The sequence below is a fragment of the Cynocephalus volans genome, chromosome 1, assembly GCF_027409185.1.
Source record: "Cynocephalus volans isolate mCynVol1 chromosome 1, mCynVol1.pri, whole genome shotgun sequence".
NCBI classification, from domain to species: domain Eukaryota; kingdom Metazoa; phylum Chordata; class Mammalia; order Dermoptera; family Cynocephalidae; genus Cynocephalus; species Cynocephalus volans.
In genome coordinates this window covers 86,375,799-86,395,873 of record NC_084460.1, presented here as the reverse complement: position 1 = coordinate 86,395,873, position 20,075 = coordinate 86,375,799, and the positions used below count along the sequence as shown (strand labels likewise).

Here is a 20,075-nt window from a genome sequence, read left to right as displayed (position 1 = left end):
ATGTTTGTATCTGGCTGCATAAGAAATTTTGTAAAGTTCTGTTTGCAATTTTCTCCTTTAGAAAAGGAAAAGCTAACTGTCACTAAATATGTTTCAATTCCAAGACTAAGTATATTTGATTTAAAATACAGATAACTTTGTACTACTAGTGAAACCATAACGGAAAAAGAAACAAAACAAAACAAAACAAAAAAACAATTCCTAAGAATCACAAAACTCCATATACTTTACTAAAATAAAGCAATTGCATCAAAAAAATAAGCAGATCCCTATTCCTAGGACTCAGTTTTAGGTAGAAACAAGCCAATGAAAAATAAACCCCACACTTTTATTGAAACACATCTGAAGAAGGGCCAGTGAAAAGCAGGCCATGGTCTGGTGGCCAGGAAGAAAAGAGTGTTAAATAAATGGTCTGATACATGATAGAACTGCTGGAGTTAATGTTATGGCCATGTTGGACAGGTGAGGCCCTGAAATCTGACCCTAATCCTCCAGCTCCCCCATCGCTGAAATCTGGCAGTGTGCTTTGAACACAAGCCACAGTCCAGGAAGTTACCAATGTTGCATCTTCTGCCAGCCACCTCTATCTCCAGGTGAAAAATGCCAGGATCCTTCTTCCCTGAGACAAGGGTTGAAAGAATAGAGACAACAGGTAATGGGTGTCACTTGTGTATTTGTACACAGAAAATCAGATCTCCTACTCTTTTTTCATTTATCAGGTATTAAGAGTGCTCAGTTTGATGCATGCGGCTGGGTTACAGAGGATTAAAAGAGGATGCCTCCTATTCCTCAGTCTTAGAAGCCATTCTTCAATAATAAGCTTAAGGCTTATACTCATATAGTACTTCTCAACTTCAATCAAAGGCTGATATTTCTTCATAGCCTTTTCACAGACCAGCCTGCTCTGCTCTTTTAAAAGCCAATTTTACTGTTTCTCAACAACCAAAATGTAATACAATATGAAGTCAAGTGGTTTGGGTTCTTTAGCTTGAATTCTGATAGTTCTTGAGAATATGTTAAATATGTTGAAGTGTCACAGACAGTCTGTCCTGGAACTCAGACTCCAAAAAAATTCCAAATTAAAAGGACTAAACCAAAATGACTCTTTTCGGCACAATTGTTTAACCTTTATTTAGAACGACTGCATGTCACCAACTGCTCTGTGTCAGCTGCACTTCACCACCATTCATCAAAATGTTATTGCTATTTTCTAACCATTTTGCTTTTCTAATATCGGAGGAGAAAATAAATTCTATTTTCAAGTACATCATCAACAAAGACTTGAGGTTTACAACTGTTTGCAATATTGACTAAAAAATATTTTATTCAGGATAAATTTTCTTCTAGATTTAAAAAGGAAGGAAGAGAAGGAAGCCAGGAAATGAAAAGTGTCATAACTAATAAAATTTTAGTGACATCATAACAGTCAGGGTGGGAGGGGGGCAGAGAACCCAGATAAACACTCAGATATATGTCCTTAAAATTTTAAATACACAGATAGAAATGCAAACAAGCCTGTTTACCCTAATGCAAAAAATAGAACATGGAACTGATTTTAGGCCAATAGTAAATGGGAATCTGGTTTTAAAACTTCTGCTAAATCAATTAAGGCAACAGGTACTTTTAAGACTTCATTAAAAATTCAAAAACAGTCAAGCAACTGCTAGTAACTGCATATTATTTGCTGATCTTCTTTCCTCTCAGTTCCTTTAAAAGTTGTAAGAAAAATTGATTCTAAGACTATAAAAAAAATTTTTTTAAGCAATAAAAAAAAGCTTTTGAGTCCAAAAGTTAGTCTGAGAACTAATGAATTAGAAAAATAGAGATAATCAGATGTCATATTAATGGTTCAATATACCTCATGAATAAAGACAAAGCACCCAAAATATAAGGGGAAGTGAGTTATTTGTTTTGGGAGAGATGGTTTACCATTATCACACCTTAACACTGTACCATGGAAATCACATTCCACTCTTAAGAGATCTATTAAAGTGGTTCTAAGCTGAAAATTTTAAAATTCAAAGGCATGTGGTGCTTATATTATGTGATGATAATATCATTATTTCATTACCATTATTATTCTCATCATGAGCACATCATCTAAAATAGTAAGAATTAAGTACTAAATACTGAATATTTCTAAAGGAGATGTGAATAAGTCATAAAGTGTGCATGAGACATGAATCTTTCCAACAAAGCAGAATGAATTATAAAAGTTTGTCATGTTTTCATGGACTGAGGCCTCACTAGCTTCAGCCTATGGTAAAATCTAGCAAACAGCTCCATGGCCTTTATAATTTATAAAACCAATAAAGTGAAACTACCCTGTTAATACTAAAGGCCCAGAGTGTGTCTACCTGACCATTCTGCACAGTACTAAACACAATGCAGATATTTTAGTAGGAGGTTTTATTCTCTTGAAATTCAGAAAAGCTTTAGCCAAGTACCCTTCTGAGCACTGAAAGGAGAAAAAACCCCTGTCTAACATGGAGAGAAAAAGGCACAGCGGCTCTAATAGTTCAGGATAACTTAAGAGACGCCTTACTAAAATCATTGTTGACCTGGTATTTGGTTTCTGACAGAAATACCAAAATACATTTTAAGAAAAATATATAATTGCCCTCCATGACAATTTCTGACTAAGAGATACACATTCAATATTACCTGTTTCTTTAATAATCCACTATGAATCTACCACCCAATACTTAGAGTATTAATTTGATAAGTCTATATCACTCTGAAAAAATTTCCTATTTATATCTGAAAAACTGCTAAAACCCATTTGCCTTATAACTAAATTTTTTTAAAAAGGCAAAACAATTTTGAAACTAATCCAAAGGGGCTAATTACTATGATAGCAAAAGATATTTATTTTAAAGTGGTTTCAGAGTAGGCAATCCTATAGCATAGACCTTAAGGTCAACAATAAAATATAATTCCTATGACCTTCCACCTACCCTAAAATTACTTTTTCAAAGTTTTAAAATGTTTCTAGGATTTGATAAGCAAGTTCTTATCTGCCTTATTCACATACATCATGATTTCATTAGCTTGGATCATGTCTCCTTTGAGACTTTGTCTTTCTGGAAAGTCAGTCTTCTTGGTTAGTCATCATACTGAAGCCACCTTAGAGCCTCAATTACTGACTTTTCCAGAATACCTCAGCTCTCTGCTTTCTGACATTTGGCATCCAAACTGGATACATTAGAGACAAATTATGGCTATGACAAAGAAATTAGAATTATTAAAATGTGTTTTGTTTCTCAAAAACACTTCCTTGTTTGGCTAGTTTTTACTAACCTACACAAACTGCCTCAGTGTGTTGTCTTCATCTACAGATAACACTCGATAGATTAAAGTGCTGAACTTCTACCTAAAGCTAGGGCACCAGGTGGATTAAAACCCATCTTTTTATAAATATAATTGGATTTTTTAGTATGTGAATTTCTTTACACTTACAGCTCTGAATTCATTGCCAGTTTTTCTACCCATTCATGAGACATAAATTTTCTAGAAAATCTTTGTTAATACTTTATCCAGAAATTTCTACAAACTTCTACCCTTTATTTTCTGTTGAAAATAAAGCATTCTGTCTAATCCTCTGATGAGAGCCTTAGGCCCTTCCCTAGAAACAGAAAGAATCTCCTGGGGAAATGGCACCATTTCAGTGGTGGTGGTTATCCATAAAGACCAGACTCATGTCTTATTCTCCTGTTTATATCTGGCTCCTGGCAAACAGCAGATGCTCAAAAGATAAATGGATTATTCTGGAACTCTAATTTTCATTTGCACATCCTTTCACATATTTCTTCTGGGACGGAAGCAGATGGTAGTCAAGAAAGACAGGAAGAATGAGGTTCTAAGATCTCCTTGGAACATGATTTTTTAAAGAGTCAGTGGGACCCCTAAAGTTCAATATAGGGTGGTAGCAAATCTAATTAAATGTTCTGAGTAAGGTGTTCTGTCAGGAGACTTTCTGGCACTGTTGAAATCGACTTCTTTGCCTACCTAGGATTCCTTATCTACCTACATCCACCCAGCTGGTCTTTCCATCTCAAGTATTCAATTAGCTTAGTTAATTTATTCTCAGAAAGAACATTCTTACCTGAGTTCTCAGATCCATAAGGGGCTTGTAGGGGACTATGAATACTCTAGAATTGCATCCTTAGTACCTGGAAGAGAAGAGTTCAAGTAGAACAGTAGGACATGAGGGGTTCAGGCAGAAAGAATGGCTTACTTTGAAGAATTAGGCTTATTTGTGTGGCCAAGGAGCCAACAATCATTTATAAATTGTTAAGGATCAAACTGCAGCAATATACTTGATACCTGTCCAGTCTATAAGTGCCCCCCCCCCGCCCTGCCCCATAGTCTAGGAACTTCAAAGTCCTACTTTGTACAGGTACTGGACACTTTTCACAACAGCACATAACTTACATCAAGCCTAGGACCAGGGGTTGGAGCTTTAATAAGAAATGTCAACCTATATCACCACTGAGTGATGAGAGCAAAGTTTTGTCCAGATAGCAATAATGATGGATCAAGTTAAATTTCTGTAGGAAACAGTAATTTAACAACAGAAGACATTTAGTAGAGGAAGAGGAATACACAGATACTGAGCAGGAGAACGAACTTAGCTGGCTGGTAGACAGCGCTGGGTGTCCCAGGGGCCGAGAAAGAAGGCTAGAAAGCTAAGGCAGAAAGAGATAACTGAGGGCCTCATTTGCTATGAAGTAGTTTGAATATGGTCTCCAAGTCTGTATGTGAAAAATTCTACAGACTTCAGTTTAAAATCACTGTTTTAATATGTGGCATTTTATTTGAAGTAAAAAAATTCTAATTTATACTTGTCATAAATTAACGAAAATACCCAATATGTAAAAATGTGTCAGTAGAAAGTCTGGAAAAATAAAAACCACACAGGTATTGCATCTGAGAAAGGCTAGTAAAATGAATACACTGAACAGCTGTCAAAATTAGAAAAGTATCCTCCTGCTGTGTAACAATTTGTCTGATTTGTGTTTTTAAAGGAAATGACAGCATGTTCTTCGTTTTTCTCCTAAGCAGGTCTATAACATAATATATAAGAAGAAAAATTAAAGCAAGAGGTATTCTTTACACTACTGTCTTTTAAAAGCTGATAATCATTTTATTCTGCTGCCACTTCAACTCAAGCTTTTTTTTTTTCACTTCCTTCCTAAATATGATCATTTTTATCTGTAGTTTTTCCTGAAGATTAAGACTCATTTGGGAATTTGGCAATATTCGGGTTTCAGAATTTTGTGTGTGTGCATGTGTGTGTAGGATCAGGGATGGAGACTAAAACTTTCTGTGCATCATCATTTGATTTTTCTAATAGTCACTTGACTTTTCCCTATTGTCATCCACCCTATCTGAATGGTCTCACATCTTGGTTTTTTCATACCAAAGCTATCAGTATCTTCAGAGTTATGTCCAGCCAACAGTAGAAAATTACATTATATTCTGTCTAGCACAGAGTTGGTCCTCATTATAATCCTTACTCTATCATTACAGCTTCCATTGTAATCTTTGGGTTGCTGCCACAGGGGAGATGTATGATAGAGAAGAAAGGGCACTGGTCTTGGAGTCACCAAATAAAGATTCTATTCCTAACTATGCTATTAGCAATATTCTATGTAACCTTCCACTTTGAATCTTTCAACCTCTTATCTGAAAAACTTCTTTCTACTTTGAACCTCTTATCTGGAAAAATCAAAGCCAAATTATGTCTTAAGGACCTGTTATGAACCAAATGCTGGTGTGCCCCCAAAATTCATATGTCGAAGCCCAACCCCTAATGTGATGATATTTGGAGGTGGGCCCTTTGGGAGGTAATTAGGTCATGAAATTGGAACCCTCATGAATGGGATTAGTGCTCTTTTTTAAAAAGGCACTAAGGAGAAAGTGATCTATTTCTCTGCCATGTGTGAATACAAGAAGGTAGCCATCTGCAAATCAGGAAAAGGGCTCTCACCTGACACAGGATCTGCAGTACCTTCATCTTGGACTTCCCAGTCTCCAAAACTGTGAGACATAAATGTCTATTATTTAAGCTTAGCAGTCTTTTGTTATAGCAGCCCAAACTGACTAAGGAACTATTGAGATACAAAGTTCAATGACTAAATAACTTCCAAATCTGTACAGGGAGTCTACTATCTAAGTGCTATTCCTAAATCTGCAACTTCCTGTGCAGTGATTCCAGTTGGGTGTCTTATCGCCTCTTCATGGGCCCCTTACTAGTCGGCCTCCTTCTGTTAATAATACCACCATTGTCCTTGTCTCTCAGATATATTTTTATTCATCCTTATCTTTTCATTCTCTATATTCTATCAGTCACCATATCCAGCTGCCTTCTTCACGTAATTAGGGTATATTATTTTTAGGAAGGTGATAGAGTTTGGATGTGCTGTCCCCCCAAACCTCACATGGAAATCTGATCCCCAATGTGACAGTGTTGGAAGCTGTTTGAGTCATGGGGGCAGACACCCCATGAATGGATTAATGCTCTCCCTGGGGGATGAGGGTCTGAGTGAGATCTCCCTCTATAAGTTCCCATGAGAGCTGGTTGTTTAAAAGACCCTGGCACCTCCTGTCTCTCTCTCTTGCTTCCTCTTGTCATGTGATCTGCTTGTACCCACCGGCTTGCCTGCCACTTTCTACTATGAGAAGCAGCAGCCTGAGGCCCATGACAGATGCAGCTGTCCCAGAATCGTAAGCCAAATAAACCTCTGTTCTTTACAAATTACCCAGTTTCAGGTATTCTGTTACAGCAACACAAAATGGACTAATACAGAAAATTGCTACTGAGGAGTAGGGTGTTGCTATACAGATACCTGAAAATGTGGGAGCAGCTTTGAAAATGGGTAATAGGCAAAGGCTGGAGGAGTTTGGAGGACTTAGAAGACAAAAAGATGAGAGAATGTTTGGAATGTTTTAGAATTAAATGGTTAAATCATTGTGACCAGAATGCTGATAGAAACGTGGACAGTAAAGACCATGCTGATGATGAGGTCTCAGATAGAAATGAGGAACTTATTGGGAATCGGACAAAAGATTACCCTTGCTACACCATACCAAGGAACTTGGCTGCATTGTGTCCATGCCCTTGGACGTTGTGGAAAGTGGGACTTAAGAGCTGTGAACCAGAATGTCTGGTGGAAGAAATTTCCAAGCAGCAAAGCATTAAGGAAGCTGCATGGTTACTTTTAATAGCCTATGCTGAGTTATGGCAGAAAAGGCACGATGTAAAGCCAGAATTTAAAAGGGAAGCAGAGCAGGAAGATTTGGAAAATTGCAGCCTGGCCATGTGGCAGAAGAAAAATGCAAGAGTGAAGCAGATAAACTGGTTACTAATGACAGTAGCTTGCCCTAGCTTGGCCGTGAGGAAGCCAGATGCTAACAGCCAAGACAATAGGAAAAAAGCCCTGAAGGCTTTTCAGAAGTCTGGAAGGGTGCCCCTCCCATCACAGGCCCTGAGGCCTAGAAGGACTGAGTTGTCCTGGAGGTCAGACCTGTGGCACAGCTGCCCTTGGGAACCAGCTCCCAGCATCCCAGCTGCTCTGGCTGGAGCAGCCCTGCCTCAAGCAGACCCAAGTGTGGTTCATGCAGCAGCACTGGAGAGTAGAAGTCTGAAGCCTAGGTGGCATCCACATAGTGTTAAGTCTGTAGGCTGACAGGACATCAGAGGAGTGGGGGCGTGGCTGCCTCCACCCAGATTTCAGATGATGTATGGAAAAGTCTGTGGGCCCAGGCATAGACCTGCAGCAGGGGTGGAGCTGCCACAGAGGCCATCTACTAGAGCAATGCTGAGCAGAAAAGTGGGGTTGCTCTCAAGAAAGAGAGCCCCCACCAGGGAAATGTCTAGAAGAGCCAAGGCAGTGGGACTGCCACCAGGACCTCAGAACTGTAGGGCCACTAGAAATGTACAACGCTGGCCTGGAAAAGTCATAGGCACCAGTCTTCCCAGTGGGCTGCACCTGGCAGAGCAGTGGCAACAAGGCTGCCCAAGGCTTTGGGGACCCAGATACCCCATTGTGCCCAGGATGCAAGACTTGGAGTCAAAGAAGATTATTTTGGACCTTTAAGATATAATGTCTGCCCTGCTGGGTTTTGGACTTGTTTGGGGCTGTTTCTCCTTTTTTGGACTGTTTCTCCTTTTTTCTGGCCTATTCCTCCCTTTTGGAATGGGAATTTATACCCAATGTCTGTTCCACCATTGTATCTTGGCAGTAGATAAATTTGGTTTTGATTTTTACAGGTTCACAGCTGGAAGGAGTGTTGCCTTTGGTCTCAGATGAGACTTTGGATTTTGGACTTTTAAGTTGGTGCTGGAACAAGCTGAGACTTTTGGGACTGTTGGGATGGAATGATTGTATTTTGTATGTGAGAGGGACATGAGTTTTAGGGATCTGGGGACAGAATGATAGAGTTTGGATGTGTTGTCTCCCCAAAACTCATGTGGAAATCTGATCCCCAGTGTGACAGTGTTAGAAGCTGTTTGAGTCATGGGGGTGGATCCCTCATGAATGGATTAATGCTCTCCCTGGGGGGTGAAGGTCCTGAGTGAGTTCTCACTCTGTTAGTTCTCAGGAGAGCTGGTTGTTTAAAAGACCCTCACACCTCCTCTCTCTCTCTCTTGCTTCCTCTCACCATGTGATCTGCTTTTACCCGCCAGCTGTCTGCCACTTTCCACCATGAGTAGAAGCAGCCTGAGGCCCATGCCAGATGCAGCTGTCCCAGAATAGTAAGCAAATAAACCTCTGTTCTTTGTAAATTACCCAGTTTCAGGTATTCTGTTATAGCAACACAAAACAGACTAATACAGAAGGTAAATATGGCAACAGGATGTTGGATGAGAAATAGACTGGCATCCACAATGTGAGTCAGGGATTTGTACTGGCTATGGGAATGAAAAGAAAAAAAAACTTTTTTTAATGATTTGGAGGAAGGCACCTGGAAGAGGTGACTAACACTCACTTCTTTATTTTTAAGCAAAAGTTTAAAGTCCTCAGTTCAGATTTCAAAATCTGAAACTATCTACATGTGCAATTTTATCTCCCAATATTTCCCAATCTGTTGCTTGTGCTATAAATTCATCAATGATACTCACTGAATAAGCTAGGCTCATTCATTGCTAAGTAATTTTAGCCCTTCATCAGGTTTTATATGTAAACTGCTTTTGTACACATTATATCAGATCATCCTCACAACAACCCAACCATTTGAAAGATAAGGGCTGTTTACATGACTTGATCAAGGTTACAGTTAAAGGAGGGGTGGAGCCAGGACTCTCTCCTGGGGCTTGTGCACCCATGTTCTTCCCATTGCACTTCACTACCTCATGAATCCTCTTACAAATAAGTTACAGTTTTATCAGTCATCCCTCAGGTGTTTTCTTTTTCTCTATTTTCATGTAGTATTCTTAAAAAGTCATCATTGCAAAATACACATATTAACCTGGGGTGATGGTAGCTCAGAAAGAGTTCATTTGTGTTTGTGATTCAGAAAGGGATAATTTTTGCTTATCATTTCTAATATCAAGCAATGTTTTGCTTTTTGTTTTCATTTGTTTTATTTTACAGGCCCTAGTAGGAATGAATACATCTAGACCAATGGTGGGCAAAAATCATAGAAGGTGAACTATGCTATAAAACAAACATAAATTAGATCAAAATGTAGAACAACTACTCTCGACCTTTCCCCTGATATTTCGCAAATGGAGAAGCTACTCCTCTTGAGAATATCCCATTTTTATTTCTCTAATCTTATTCAATCAAAGTAATCTAACCTGTATGTGACAATGGAAGGCAGAAAATCAGTTTGTGGAAACTGGAAAGGCCTTAGAGGTTAACTAACCCAACTAAATTAGTCTGGACCCTATCACTTACATGTGACATAAGAAAGAACAACTCAAACTGGCATAAGAAAACAACAATAATCCAAAAAGGCTTTACTGGTCAAATACCTGAAAAAGCAGTGTCAGATCCTTGCATATACTGGGTCTGCTTTCCTCTGTCTAGCCTCTGTCTCTAGTTATCTCCATGTGGAGATTCCCTACAATTCCAGCTTTCCATTCTATTTACTTAGGAACTTTAATTATTAGAAAGTAATAAACTTCTCCTTAATAGTCCCAGATGTTGACTTCTGATCCACCCAGCCTGGGTTGCCTGCCCTCCCTAACTAACCCCACTAGCCAGAGAAGATTCACTGACTTGGGCTGGATCACGTGCACACCATTGGATAAAAGGGACTGTACTGGATTGGACTAAGAATAATGAGAACCAAAAATAGGAAAGTGGTAACTCCACCAAGAATAGGGAAAAATGGAAGTTGAGCAGACAAAACAAATGTCTGCCATACCAACTCCTTATTACAAATGAGGAAACTGAAGTGCCCAAGGTCAGAGAGTTAGGACTGTATCTCAAGCATTCAGTAATTCATTCAGAATTAAACAGATAAATTAGTACTACCTACATAAACAATTTACTTACTTGTGCTTCATTGTTTAATAAATACTCTCTTAAGCCTTATATTTTTTATTCAAAATATAACTAATAAGTAAAGAGAGAAATTTCTCCCACTTTTTGAGGGTAATATATTCCCTTTCCTTACAAAAACAAAGATAAAAATAAGGAGATAAGACTCTACAGCAATTCATTACACTTGAAGCTGTTTTGAAAATTATTTGTCCTAAAATGGAGGCATTGTTTTACTTACTGCATATGTATAAATATACAGACATATACACACACCTGATTCTATAAATATCCCACATTATATAGTATGAATAATTTTACTTTTAGAACAGTAGACTCTGCCATTTTAAATATCAACAACTGAGACACCCTAAATGTTTCACAAATAATGAGACACATTATTTTTCTCTTAATATTTAAAGGCAAAGCTAGAATATTGAAGAGGGCTACCAAAAGAGTTAGGAAAGGAAGAAGTTACTGCAAAAGACTTTCACACCCAAAACAGAGAAAACTGGAAGCAAAAAAGAATAAGCAAGAAATATGTATATGTGTGTATTTGAAAAAGATATTGAGCGACAAGGAGAAAAATCCACAGAAGAAAACAATCAGTTGGGGAATGTGGCCTAGGGAATTTAAGCCACAAGAAAGACTTTGTCTTACCACTATAATAGCATTTATTATTTAGGGTGTAATTATTTGTTTATATACCTGCCTTTCCCATGAGCCTTTGACCTCTTTAAGGGCAAGGATCATGCCTTACATTTCTGTATTCACAAGATGGTATAAAATAGCTACTCAATATGAAAGAATGAATAAACAGTAGAAAATGAATGGAGTCCACATACACAAAAAGGACTGTTATACATTATGTTCAGTAAACCATTCGTCCCAGTTGCAAGACAAAAAGTTGAGAGATGACTTTTTCGCATTATATTTTAAGGTAGCCATCTTAATTACACCTCTTAGTCAGAGAGTCTGACCTGGATAATCCAACCAGAAACCCAACCAAAACAATTTTAGTCGTATATCAAAGCAGGAATTCTGTTTTCTTGATTCTAAACCTATAGTTTTTATAAAATAATGTTTTAAGTCTTAGTTTTGTTGGAGCTAAAAATAAAAAGTGTTGAGTTTTATGAAAAGTACATTTAAGAGTTATGGTGGTACAATTTTCAGAGCCCAAACAGTCCAAATTTTAAAGAATGTAATTAGAAAGAAGAAACCACAACCTTTTGGAAACAAAATTTCCATATTTTGCCTGGAAACAAAAAGCATTTTTTAAAAAGAAGTGTAATAGGAATATTAATCTCTTTCTTTTAAAGTGATAGAAATGTAAAATTCAAAACCAGATTTTTTGTTTGTTGCTTTTGGTCAAACAATAAGAAATTTAGAATCCAACATCAAAATATATTTATGGAAAGGAGTTTCAGAAATTTTTTTAAAACTATAGAGAAGAAAACACTATTGAACAATCAATTACAAAAATATCTAAGTAAATCCATTCCCATCTATGACAAAATAAACAGGGAGAAAGAGATTAAATGAGACAGAGAGGATCAGAGAAAAGAAAACCCAGACTTCTAAGCCTGGTATTCAAAGCTTTCCATGATTAGGATTCAATGAAATCTTCCGCCCTTATCTTTTGCTTTTCCTTACACACGCCCTTTGTGGTACCGACAGGTATATCCTAAAGACACCTTACCTTTTACATTCCACCACCATACCTCTTTACAGACGGACTAGGAAAACATCACCCACTCAAGAGTCTAAGGATATTCCAACTGTCTCTGTTTCCTTCAAAATGAGTTCCCTGAATTTCAAGTAAAAATGGGTGTCTGGCTAGGCTAAGGCCTGGAATCCTCACAGCACCAATAGCCTAGCTCTTAATCCTGTTCGTGATGCCAACTGTAAAGCTATTCAACCAGGACTACACCAGTTGTGGTACTCTTACCTGCTGGTAATCCTGCACTGACTGGTCCGACTGTTGAGCTAAGGCTGGGTCTGGAGCCCACAGACCCCTCAAGCCCATTCACAGACTGGGCCACAAACCCTTCACATGCCAGGCTGGGTCCCCAGACCCCTCACACTCCAGGCTGGGTCACCAGACCTCTTCACACAGGTCTATGAGCTAGGTAGTGGGCCAAAAGGTCCTTGGAGCCATAGGTTGGAAAGCATGGCCTCACAGGGCAGACGCCCAAGGCCGATGCCCGCCTGCCTGCTTCACAAACACAGTCTCTCTCTCTCTCTCTCTCTCTCTCTCTCTCTCTCTCACTCTCTCTCTCCCCTTCTCCCTCTGTCTTCTCTCTCTCTCTCTCTCTGAAGAACACAAGACTAGCCTAGCAACAAAACTATAAAGATATACTGGCGCACATGCTCGCTAACTCCACACACACATAATTTACTTTTACAAAGGATGCTGAACCACACCCAAACAGACCCGAGGCAAGAGCCCTGACCAAACTATTCTATTTTCCCAATAATGGGCAACAAGGGTAACCTTTCCCCAGGGTCCAGTCTTCATTTTTAAACCAATTGAAATACATAATAGGGTCAAGACACTTCAGTGATTTACACGCAAAAGACATTTCAAAGGTCAGAAAGAAAGATCTCTCAAAATAAAACTGGCACCACCTCCTAGCATGCCAAGAACACCTGAAAGTCTAGTAAACCTTAGTAACTGGGTACACACTAACTTGACAAGACTATCAGCAACTGATTTGTGATTATAACATAAATACCCATTTGTACAGGGAAAGTCCAGTTATAGGCAGAGAAAGAGTAATTAAACTTTAACATTACCTTTCTCTTTTTTCTGCATACTATGAAAAAAAGAAACATTTTGTTGGCATCTGCAAAAATGAACTAAACTGGAAACATATCCAGTGCAAACTATCTTTTAGTTTCATAAATACTCTGTATCAAAATACTCCTGCTAACTTGCACATAATAATGTACGCATCTTATGGATTAAATAATTAATACTAATGTAATTTCAACCCTAAATAAATTATTTTCAATTATTTCAATGATTTTCAATTATTTTAACACCCATTCAGTATAACCCAAATGTACCCCTTATCACTTAATGCTTTCCAGGTGTTTAAATGATGGTAAAAATGATTTTTAATATTTTTATGATTTTAACATTTTAATACTTCTATAGTTGATCAAGTTCAACTCTAAATGACACTAAAATTATCTTCACTTTCAGATTTTCAATTTTTTATTTGACTGGTGTAGTCCATAGCATGAATAATTAAATTTAGATTGATTACTGGGAATGCAAAAGCTTACACTTTCAACTCTATCTATATCTCTTTGGGATTTTGGAAAGATTATGATGATATATTCTTAATGCAGGTAGAATAGGTAGATTGGACATTCTAAGTCTCAAGGACCAATAAAAAAGGATAAAGTACTTGAGGAGGTTGAACAGTAGCCCCCCAAAAGATATGTCCATGTCCTAATCCCCAAATCTGTGAATACTACCTTATACAGGGGCGGGGCGGGGGGAATGTGATTAGAGATCTTGAGGAGTTTATTCTGGGTTATCCAGATGGACCCTATATGCAATCAGAGGGAGTTTTCAGACAAAACAGGAGGAGGCAATGTGACCATAAAGGCAAAGATTGGAGTCATGCAGTCACAAGCCAAGGAATGTCAAGAGCCACCAGGAGATGGAAGAGGCAAGAAACGTTTCCCTAGAGCTTTGGTAGAGTGTGGCCCTGCCAACATTGGTTTCAGACATTTAGCCTCCAGAACTGTGACAGAATAAATTTCTATTGTTTTAAGCCACCAAGTTTATGATAATCTGTAATAGCAGACACAGGAAAGTAAAGAATATCTGTTTTCAGTTAATTGGAGAAAGGATACTTTTTGGTGAACCCCAAAGGGAATAAATTATAATGATGTATTATAAACATAAATTCTACAGTAAACCATCTGAAATACCTTCAGAGATGACCAATTGCCCACAGAATACAACTAGAAAAGCACAATATTAAAAACATAGTTGCTAACTGCATAGTCACTGAAAAGTTGGGACCCTTCTAGCCAGGGTGTTGGGTAAACTTCACCTACTTAAACAGCATTGGTTTGTGGAGCATAAGTACCGGTCTTACCTTTTGCATGTGGGTTATATGCTTCTTTGGATGAATGAGGTCAAGACAAAATTACCAACCCATTCTGTCCTGAATCAATAGATTATTCAAATGTTAGGATTTTATTTGAAGAGAATAATAATGAGACAAGAATGGGCTCTCTCTCACTGCTATCCCTTTGCATTGAACTATCTCTGTCAGGGATTAACATATTTCATTAAAAGGGTATTGGTTTTAATAAATAAATATTTTCCTTAATTGCTTTTAGGGTGCGGCTATACCAAAATGTGACTTTTTCTAAGTAAGAAAGAAGACTGCACAAGAAAAACTCCTTTGTCCCAGTTGCCCTGACTGTCCTGGATGCTTGGCTGCCCCAGCTTCTCTAGCTTCTGCTGTTGTCATAAATCTTACTTCTCAAAATAGTTTCTTATCAACAATTTCCTTCTGAGGAGGGATAATAGCCAGCATCCTCCTTTATAAAACACTTGTCACGAAGATTAAATTCACAGAGCTTAATAAATCCTAACTAATCTTCATTTGCCCTGAAGATTGAAGCTGAATTACACTTGATGGTTCAGAAAATGATTATCTATAAAACAGAATGTAGGACCTTTTATTCATCAGAGTTCTAATTATCTATCCCTTAAGGGGAAAAAATTGACAAGATGTCAAAAACAACAATGAACTCATTCTCTCTGAAGAGTAAAACCAGGACTTGTATTTGAAAGACAATGGAAGGTCTTGGCTCAGAGCAAGGCTCACTGTAAGGGATAAGGACAGAGGGATCTTGGGTAGCTTCCCACCTTTTTCATTCCTTCCCATTTCCTCGCTTGCCTCTCTTCATTCCCCAAGTACAGTATTGGATCTTTCCCTGTAGCTAACTAATGTACCTACTAAGCACTTTCTCCAAGACATTCTCCTTGTAAAAAGTCCTGTTCTCTAAAATTTATCTCTTTTCTTCCCACATCAAAGCTTCATGGTTAAATGTTTAACAAATGCTCTCAATATTTTAATAAGCTAGTCTTCTTAAAGATGAAGTGTTTACTTCCTCCAGGAATACCTAACTTCCTAAAAGGAATAATTTACCTCAACTTGGAAAGCACTGTACTGAGCAAATTATCCCTGCCAAGCAGCCATGGAATCTACTAGCAGAGGTAATTTACTTCTAAAAAAAAAAAAATCAGGCATTTAAATTACCTATTTTCACCATATTCTGGTCTCAGGTTTGGACACAACCCTCAACTTTTCGAGGAAAAGAACAGAAGCACTGCATTGACGCCTTTTAACTCTAGATGACAATCAAAAATACATCTACTTAAGTAAATACAGATAAATCGGAAGCAGGTTACTACCTTTAATTTTTAATCAGCTCTTATGACAGAAGCTACCCTTCTGGTTTTCCAAACAACGAGATCCTATCACCCCACTCTTCTGTTAAAAAAAAATCCTGCCTATAATAACTTAAATTTAACATCTACAAGGCCTTACAGCAATATAGTATTTCAAATCCTTTGTGGCAGGAGTGCATGGCTACGGCTAATGTCTGGAATCTTGTTGACATCCCCAGTTGTAGCATTCTTAATCCTGTCCATGACACGAATTGTAAAGCTAGGCGACCACACCAGCTGTCAGGCTCTTTTACCTCCTGGTAATCCTGCACTGACTGGGCCGATTGTTGAGCTAAGGCTGGGTCTGGAGACCACAGACCCCTCAAGCCCATTCACAGAATGAGTCACAAACCCTTCATACACCAAGTATGAGCTAGGTAACAGGCCAAAAGGTCCTTGGAGCCATAGGTTGGAAAGCATGGCTGCACAGGGCAGATGCCCGCCAGCCTGCTTCACTGAAACTCTTCTTTCTCTCTCTCTCACACACAAGAATAGCAACAAAACTAAAAAGATACATTGGCACGCATGCGCACTAACTCCACACACACACACACACACACACACACACACACACACACACACACACACACACACACACACACACACACACACACACACACACACACACACACACACACACAATTTGCTTACAATGGATGTGCTAAACCACACCCAACGGGACCTGAGGCAAGGGCCCTGACCAAACTATTCTATTTTCCCAACAGGAGGAAGAGACTAAAAATAAATGCTTAACATGACAATTTTTTCCAAGGATGTCTTTTAGAGAGGGATGAGCACTGGAGGACTGAAGAAACATAGAAACCCTTGCAGGAATGATAGTGGGGAAAATTACTCTAGGACGAGTATGGGAAAGGAAAGAGGGAGAACAAAAATTATAACAAAAAAGCAACCTCCTTAAAGTGAAGCTCCCTCTTCCCGTGAAAGCAGTGGAGTCATAACATAGAGCCACAATTTGAGAGCCAGCTAAGCAGATCTGTTTCCTGCCCAGCCCAGAAAAAAATGGTAACTGTCCCTATGACATAATAAGAAATATATATTTGATTTCTGCCCCAGTTTTCTGGCACATAGCTTCTAAAAGCCTTGGAATCTCCAAAGTAATGTTTCTTTTTGTATGTTAATAAGACGACTGAGGGCTGGGAGCTCCTGAATAGCCTCAGGTTGGGGCTGGTTGCAGGGGAACCAACCACATTTATTAGAGGTTTGGGATTTTCAGTCCTATCCCCCAAAGTGGGGGGGGGGGGGCTGGAGGTTGACTTAATCACTGATGGCCAATGATTTAATCAATCATGCATATGTAATGAAACCTCCATAAAAACATAAAAGGACAGGGTTTGGAGTACATCTATGTTGGTGAACACATGGAGATTCTGGGAAGGTGGCATGCCTAGAGAGGGCATGGAAGATCCCCCCACACCTTGCCCTATGAAGGTCTTCCATTTGGCTCTTCCTTAGTTGTATTCTTTATAACTGACAGATAAACATAAGTAAAGTGTTTCCCTGAGTTCTGTGAACCATTCTAGCAAATGATCAAACCAGCCAAGGCAGCCATGGGAACCTCTGATTTATAGCCAGTCAGTCAGAGGCATAGGACAACCTGGACTTGTGATTCGTGTCTGAAGTAGGGGTTGTGGGACTGAGCCTTCAACCTGTGGTATCTGATGCTATCTCAACGTAGATGTCAGAATTGAGAATTAGTTGGTGTGGGGAAAACAACCACATATTTGGGTGACCAGAAGTGAAGTAGTAGTGAATGTGAAGAAACAGATGGTTTTTTTTCTAATCAGCTCCTGATTCCAGCCCAAGTTCTGGGACAAGAAAAAGAACAGGTATCCTAGACATACCAGAGACATAGAGCCTGCCACTTGGGTGCAGGGTACGCTGAATATGAGAAAAGATCTGGATAACATTCCATAATATGGCTCTGGAAAAGACCCAACTCTTTCTAGGTCTAGAGCAGTCCAGGCCAGCAGGGAAACTATGAGGCACAAATCAAGAAACTGTATGCATAGTCTAGAAAAATATAGAGTGGTCCTGGACATGTCAGGACCAGAAAACACAGATATTTAATGCTCGATGTATGCCCATGTTGGGAAAATAGAATAGTTTGGTCAGGCTCCTTTGCCTTGGGGCAGGTTGGGAGGGTGGGGGCAGGTGGTGTGGTGCATTCTTTGTAAGCAGGTTGTGTGTGTGTGTGGGTAGGTGGGTGGAGTTAGTGTGCATGGGCAGTGTCACAATCTGGGTAGCATCTGCCTCAGGCAACTGCTCTGCACAGCCATGCTCTGAAATCTACAGCTTCCAAGGACATGTTTGCCAGTTACCTAGCTCATAGATCTACGTTTGAGGGGTCTGGGGACCCAGCCTGGCATGTGAAGGGTTTGTGACCAAGTCTGGACAATGGGCTCAAGAGGTCTGTGAGCACCAGACCCAGCCCTAGCTCTATAGTTGGCCCAGTCGGCAGGATTACAGGCAGGTAAAAATGTCCGACAACTGGTGTAGTCGTGTAGCTTTACAGCCCGTATAACTGATATGTCCTGAATTACTATGTTGAGGTTCAAAATGAGGTCACTGGGCTGGACAGTGTCAATTTCTCCACTCCCCAGATGCATTCTCCACCCTGCAGCAGAACTGGAGAGAGAAGGATTAAAGATCTAAACTTAAGACCCAAAACTATGAAACCACTAGAATAAAATTAATTTGCAAAATACCTGGGGGAAAAAATTGAGAGGTATTCATGGTTAATTTGAAAGAGAAAGTAAGGAAGAAGGTTTCTAGGGGACTGCCAGATTTCTAGCTTCAGTAATTAAGTAGATGGTGTGGTTTCACCAAATGAAAGAGAGAGAATATAGAAATATCAGTTTAGCAGGGAAGAAAATGCTAAATATGTAAAACATGTAAAGTTTACATGACAAATGTAAAGTTTGTCAAGCTTTGGACTATTCTAGAGCCATGCCAAGGAGGCAGTTATAAAGACAAGAAGGATGCTCACACCAAAAGACTGAACTAAGGACCCCGGTCTGGAGATTATTATCAGAGAAAAGATACAGGGAGAGTGGCTGAGATGCCCCAGCACAGTGTAGAAAAGGGTAGGAGCCGAAGACAGAACTTGGGGACACCAACAAACACTTAAGATATTCTGAGAGGAAGAAAAGCTTGTGGAGATGTGATGGTTGACATGAGGAGATGTGGGAGAGTACACTGTTCCAGAACTAAAAGAGAAAAGAGCTTCAAAAACGGAGAAGTTATAACAGTGTCAAATGCAGCAGAAAGCTCCAGAAAAACAGCAAGGGGATAAAAGGTCCACTTGATTTGCAAAATGGATCCATTGTTGACCCAGCAAAAGCAATTTCAGTACTCTGATGGGTACTAGAAGCCTTTCTGCAGGGCACTGAAGAGGTAATAAGAAGTACAAAAAGTTCCATTTATCCTGAAATATCTTTTTTGTTTGTTTGTTTGTTTTTTGGGGGGAGGGGGTTGTTTATCCTGAAATACCAAAAAAAAAAAAAAAAATCCACCAAGCCCAAATAAACAGAATTACCTATGCTGCTATACTCCACAAATTACTGTCGTTCAGAATTCATTCATTAATTCAAGAAAACAATTATTAAATATCTATCCTGTGTCAGTGATAATATGAAACACCATAGATATAAATATGAATAAAAGATCAGTCCTGCTTTTGAGAAATCTGCAGTTATCAAGGAATATATATCCACTACTGCCTCTCCCTCTACTTAATCAGACTGTCCTCCATTACATAATAATACACTGTGGTAATTACAGCAAAAGAAGCAGGAAAAAAGTACCTAGGGAGCACAGCAGTTGGGGACACCTGTACAGAAATTTCACATGAGCTAGGACTGGAGGAAGGAGGGGGGGGATCTGATGGCCTGGGGCAAGTTGGGGAGGGGAGCCATTCCAGACAAAAAGAATTTGGAAAGGGTCCATATTGGCCCAGATCTTTGAGAAGTTTAGCATATTGTAAAGGGATTTTATTCCAATCTAAGGATTTGGAAGTGGGGTTTGGGAGGTTGTTGGGTGTTTTGTTTGTGAGTTTCTTTTCTTTTTCTTTTTATGAG

The 20,075-nt window shown here is 39.0% G+C and overlaps 1 protein-coding gene across 6 annotated transcripts in view; it reads right to left on the bottom strand.

The window, feature by feature from the left end:
* The window catches only part of PPM1L (protein phosphatase, Mg2+/Mn2+ dependent 1L), a 287,755-nt gene that overhangs the window by 167,452 nt on the left and 100,228 nt on the right, over window positions 1-20,075 (bottom strand). Inside the window, exon 2 of one of the 6 annotated variants that reach the window (XM_063085948.1) lies at window positions 4,106-4,172. The exons of the other annotated variants lie outside the window; for them this stretch is intronic. The gene's annotated coding sequence lies outside the window, so the exon portion shown is untranslated. The remainder of the gene's footprint in view (window positions 1-4,105; window positions 4,173-20,075) is intronic. 6 annotated transcript variants of the gene reach the window in all.